The following is a 6,456-nucleotide window of genomic DNA, read 5'->3' as shown; positions in this document are numbered from 1 at the left end:
CTGGTCTCGAACTCCTGACCTCAAGTGATCTCTCCCAACGTGTAGGGATTACAGGCGTGAGCCACCACATCCAGCCATGAAATTTAGATTGTTCTCTTGGATAAGATGGAAACAAACAAAACATAATACGAGGAGAAACATGGAACAATATTTGATTGAGTCCTTCTTATTTAACGCAGTACCATTCATATAACACAAAGAGCTGCAAGAAGTGCAGCTGTTCACCGAGTTCTGTTTGCTTGTCAAAGGGTCCAGTGACAATTATGGACAAGCCTAGTGAAGACAGCATGGGTGGTCTTCACAGAGATGCTTTAGTGGGGTTGGACCGAAGCTGGGTAGTCCTGGAACCAGCAGGGAAGAGGTAAAAAGCATGTCAGGGAGCTTGGTGTGGTGGCTCACACCTGTAATTCCAGCACTTTAGGAGATTGAGGTGGGAGGATTGCTTGAGCCCGGGAATTTGAGACCAGCCTGGGCAATATAGGGAGATCCAGTCTCTTCAAAAAATAAAAAACAGGACAGGCATAGTGGCTCATGCCTGTAATCCCAGCACTCTGGGAGGCCGAGGCGGGCAGATCACCTGAGGTCAGGAATTTGAGACCAGCCTGACCAATATGGTGAAATCTTGCCTCTACTAAAAATAGAAAAATTAGCTCGGCGTGGTGGCGGATGCCTGTAATCCCAGCTACTCTGGGAGCTGAGGCGGAAAATTGTTGAATCCAGGGGGTGGAGGTTGCAGTGAGCCAAGATTGAGCCACTGCACTCCAGCCTGGGCAACAGAGCCAGACTCCATCTCAAAATAAAATGAAATAAAATAAAACATTCGCTGGGCATGGTGGCACACGCCTGTGGTCCCAGTTCCACAGGAGGCTGAACCTGGGAGGTTGAGGCTGCAGTGAGCCATGATCACGACACTGCACTTCAGCCTGGGCAACAAAGCCAAAGCGAGACTTTGTTTCAAAAGAAAAAAAAAAGAGCCAGTCATGGTGGCTCATGCCTGTAATCCCAGCACTTTGGGAGGCCGAGGTGGGCACATCACTTGAGGTCAGGAGTTCGAGATCAGCCTGGGCAACATGGTGAAACCCCGTCTCTACTAAAAGTACAAAATTTAGCCAGGCGTGCTGGTGCATGCCTGTAGTCTCAGCTACTCAGGAAGCTGAGGCACAAGAATCACTTGAATCCGGGAGACGGAGGTTGCAGTGAGCCGAGATCACGCTGCTGCACTCCAGCCTGGGCAACAGAGAAAGAACCTGTCTCAAAAAAAAAAAAAAAAAAAGCATGCCAGGAAGAGCATCCTCGTGAGCAAAAGGTGGGTGATTAGTGAAATAGCATCTGCCTTGGGGAGATGATTATTAAGATGATGAAATGTCTAAGTTTGGGGCAGAAAACCCACTGTTCTCTGAGCCCCCCACCTGTCTAGTCCTACAAATGAATTGATTAAACATTTGGTTTAGTACCTTCCCTCTTCCTTCTAGCACCACCTTGGACAGATACATCAATCTTCATGTTTATTTAGTCACGTACCGGGCACCTATATATGCCAGACACTGCTACGAACTGAAGATATAGACCCTGTTTGTTTCAAAAAGTACTCCTGCCTCACAGCCAGCAGTGGGCAACTACGTTTTTAGGTGCAATCATAAGGCCACCTGTGACAAAGTTCCTCCCTGTACCTGAGGAAGTACAGAAAGAGAGCAGGAAGCTTCTCAAAACCAGATCTCAGACTGGCTCCCATCTATTTGTTAAATAAACCAACAAATGACTTAACTAGGACTCTGCCAGGTGGAGGAGGAGGATAAAATAATATCAAGCAGATGGAATGGCATATGTTATGAAATGCAAGAGATGATAATGCTGAGTGGTTGAAGGAGGCAGAAGAGACAAATAAGTGGCCACCAGGAAGGAGGCTAGAAAGAAGAGCCATCTGTTCCCAAAAGTCATTATTATAACATCAGTTTAGGGTAAAATGTCAAGCGACTTCCATTTCTATAGCCAAAACATTGAAGGGCAAGCTTCTGCTTAATTTGCTACTTCTCATCTGCTTCTGGTTGACTTAGGGGTAAAAAACACCTCTGAGGATGGGACAGGTGCTTGCTCCTCAGAGAAGGGGGAGCCCTGGCTCTCTCCAGCTGCAGAACAATCACACTTGTCTCCCCTGCCCCCACTTTCAGCCCACAGTGTTTTGTTTTTAATTTTTTTCACTGTAGTAAAAGATACATACAACTTTTACTATTGTTAACTTTTTTTTTTTTTTTTTTTTTTTGAGATGGAGTCTTGCTCTGTTGCCCAGGCTGGAGTGCAGTGGTGCAATCTTGGCTCACCGCAACCTCCACCTCCCAGGTTCAAGCAATTCTCCTGCCTCAGCCTCCTGAGTAGCTGGGATTTTAGGCACACACCACCACACCTGGCTAATTTTTGTAGAGATGGGGTTTCGTCATATTGGCCAGGCTGGTCTGGAACTCCTGACCTTGTGATCCTCCTGCCTCGGCCTCCCAAAGTGCTAGGATTACAGGCGTGAGCCACCATGCCCGGCCGACAGCTGCATTCTTTTTACCTCAGAGCATTTAAGACCAATAGCACAGAAGACTATCTGTCCCGCAAGACAGTTGTTTAAAACTTTACAGTCTTCATCAATGATCTCCATGATTCCAGCTACTTCTACTAATTTTCAATTGGGCATTGTGTGCAAATACTGGAAAGTAAAGCTTGCTCTCCTTTAAAACACACCTCATCACACCTTGTAAGCGGGGAACCTCCTCTCTGTGTATGATCTCCCATCTCTGCTGTGGGCTTGGCAGGAGCTGGTTTAGCAGGAAGTCGTAACCGGGTGGGGCAGTTTCAGAAACTGTCTCTTCCACACATGACCAGACAGCCCCAGCTCAATGGTTCCTGTTTAACTTTCTCAGCACTGCGGTTGACAACATAGAGCGCTAGTGAGAGACCTAGGTTTCGATTCTTCACCCTGCTTCTCTGAGCCTTAGTTCTGCTGGCTTTGTAGAATGGGCTAAGGGTCCCTACTTTCTGAGGGGTGGTAATGAAATCATGCACATGAAGTCCTGAGCACCACCCTGGCTGCTACGGTAGGGCTCATTTCTTGCCCACATACACACGGGCTATGCCCACACCAGCACTCCCTGAAGCTCCGTGTGTTCAACTCCCTGCTCAGTGAGAATTCCCAGTCTGTTCTCATTGTTTGCCACAGCCACCCTTGGCAAACACCAGCCCTTCCAAAACACTGCCTGCCCTCGGTGTAGCGACTCTTTGGTCCTACGGCCACATATGGCCTACTTCTGGGACAAACTGAGTTACAGCAGTTGTCTCCAAAGAGGGTGCAGAAGCTCATTGTTGGGGGCTAAGAAAAAAATATCAGGCCATATGTGGTGGCTCACACCTCAGACTTTGGGATGCCAAGGCAGGAGGATTTCTTGAGCCCAGGAGACTGACCTGGACAACATAGAGAGATCCCTGTGATATGGTTTGGCTCTGTCCCCATCCAAATCTCATATAGAATTGTAATCCCCAAGTGTTGCTGTTGCGGGAGGGACCTGGTGGGAGGTGACTGAATCAAGGGGCAGTTTTCCCCACGCTGTTCTCATGATGGTGAGTTCTTATGAGATCTGATGGTTTAAAGTGTGTGACAGTTCCCCCCTTCACTCTGTCTCCTGCCGCTATGTAAGATGTGCCTTGTAAGATGTGCCTTGCTATATATGCCCCTTTGCCTTCTGCCATAATTGTAAGTTTCCTGCGGCTTCCCCAGCCATGGAGAATTGTGAGTCGATTAAATCTCTTTTCTTTATAAATTACCCATGCTCAGGTAGTTCTTTATAGCAGTGTGAAAACAGACTAATACACCCATCTCTACTAACAATCAAAAAGTTGACTGGACATGGTAGTGTGCACCTGTAGTCCCAGCTACTCAGGAGGCTGAGGCAGGAGGATCGCTTTGAGCCCAAGAGTTCGAGGCTGCAGTGAGCTATAATCATGCCACTGTACTCCAGCATGGGTGACACAGCAAGACTCTATCTCTAAAAACTAAAAAGAACAAACTGGTAATTTTGTTTGTCTTTATTTTTTCTGGTTTTTGAAACAGAACCTCGCTCTGTCACCCAGGCTGGAGTGCAGTGGGGTGATTACGGCTCAGTGCAACCTTTGCCTTCGGGGCTTAATCTGCCTGCCTTAGCTTCCCAAGTGGCTGAGACTACAGGCTTGCACCACCACACCTGGCTAATTTTTTTGGTATTTTTTATAGAGACAGGGTTTTGCCATGTTGCCCAGGCTGGTCTCAAACTCTTGGACTCCAGTAATCCTCCTGCCCCGGCCTCCCAAAGCTAGAATTACAGGCATGAGCCACCATGACTGGCCCGTCCTCATATTTTTTTTTTTTTTTTTTGAGATGGAATCTTGCCTTGTTGCCAGGCTGGAGTGCAGTGGTGTGATCTCTGCTCACTGCAACCTCCATCTCCCAGGTTCAAGTGATTCTCCTACCTCAGCCTCCTGAGTAGCTGGGACTACAGGCACGTGCCACCACTCCCAGATAATTGTTTTTTTAGTGGAGATGGAGTTTCACCATGTTGGCCAGGATGGTCTCCATAGCTTGACCTCGTGATCCGCCTGCATTGGCCTCCTAAAGTGCTGGGATTACAGGTGTGAGCCACTGCACCCGGCCCCAGTCCTCATACTTTTAAAATCCTCATCCTCTGTTTTATAAAATACACATGTTGGAACCCATGTAAATTAATGTAACACATAGCTTATAGATATTGGGGCTGGAGAGAAACTTAATTTTTACTGCTGGGTGTGTGATAAAAACTGCTTAAAGATCACAGGAGTGGCAGAGCTGGTTAGTTGCTACCACTGTAAGAGGTAGTTACCATTGATACTCCTACCTTAAAGATGACGAAACTGAGACACAAAGTATGCGCAGACCAGTACATGGCTGAGTCAAACCCAGGCACTGCGGAGGCTATATCCTTAACTACTGTGCTATATCCTGTGACAAAAGGAAAGATTTAGACGTACATCACGCGTGTAGGACTGTTTTATGAACATGAAGATATGAGTGCTGTTAAATCCCTATCTTTGCAGACATCGCTGTACATAGCTGTAATCCCAGCTACTCAGGAGCCAGAGGCAGGAGAATGGCTTGAATGCAGGAGGCGGAGGTTGCGGTGAGCCGAGATCGCGTCACTGCATCCAGCCCAGGTGACAGAGCAAGGCTCTGTCTCAAAAAAAATAAATAAATAAAAAATAAAAAAAAAATAAATAAAAAAAAAAAGACGCTGCGGGTGGGACCATGCTGAGGCGGCGGCAGCAGCGATGCAGGCTGATGCGGGCTGCGGCAGGCCCGCGGCGTCTGGCTGTGCGGGTGGGTGTCGGGCTGGGCGGACAGCGCCTCTGGGAGGGCGACCGGCGCATCTACGGGCGCATCTACGTGGGGATCCTTCCGACCGACGTGCGCGAGACGGACCTGGAGGACCTGTGCTACAAGTACAGCCGCAACCGCGAGATCGAGCTCAAGTACCGGCACGGTCTTGTGCCCTTCGCCTTCGGGCGCTTCGAGGACCCCGGAGATGCACAGGATGTTATTTATGGAAGAAATGGACTTCCTCCATCAGGCAGTTGGCAGGACCTGAAGGATCACATGCGAGAAGCCCGGATGTCTGTTACGCTGATGTGCAGAAGGATGGAGTGGGGATGGTTGAGTATCCCAGAAAAGAAGACATGGAATATGCCCTGCGTAAACTGGATGACACCAAATTCTGCTCTCATGAGGGTGAAACTTCCTACATCCGAGTTTATCCTGAAAGAAGCACCAGCTATGGCTACTCACGGTCTCTGTCTGGTTCAAGGGGCCGTGACTCTCCATACCAAAGCTGGGGCTCCCCACACCTCTCCTTTCAGGCTCCCCTGAGACAGGTGATGGGAATTTTTTGTTTTTTAGGTTAACTGAGCTGCTTTGTGATCAGAATCTACATTCCAGATTGAGGATTTAGTGTCTTAGGAAATTTTTAAATTTTTTTTTTTTTAAAGAAAGGAAACTACATAATTTCTACCAGGGCCATATTAGCAGTGAAACATTTTAAACTGCAGAAATTGTGGTTTTGGTTCAGAAACAAGTTGTATATTTTTCACCCCTGATTATGGGAAAAAAGTCAGTTCTGTCTTTGTGGGTTGCTCTGCTATGGAGAGCAACAGTTACTGTGACTGAATCGGCCCATTCTGTTTAGAAATATATTTTAAACGTTTACGGGGAAAAAAGAAAAAAAAAAAGAACAGAACAGAACGTGCTGTCAGAAATTTAAAACCCTGTACTAATGTTTGTTAAACTGTGCAAACGTTGATTTTTTTTTTTTTTTTTGAGATGGATTTCACCCTTGTTGCCAGGCTGGAAGTGGCAATGGCACGATCTTTGTTCATGGCAACCTCCACCTCCCGGGTTCAAGAGATTCTTCGGCCTCA

Source organism: Rhinopithecus bieti, unplaced genomic scaffold (genome assembly GCF_001698545.2).
Source record: "Rhinopithecus bieti isolate Rb0 unplaced genomic scaffold, ASM169854v2 scaffold_13207, whole genome shotgun sequence".
Taxonomy (NCBI): Eukaryota; Metazoa; Chordata; class Mammalia; order Primates; family Cercopithecidae; genus Rhinopithecus; species Rhinopithecus bieti.
Note: the sequence above shows the minus strand (reverse complement) of the source record.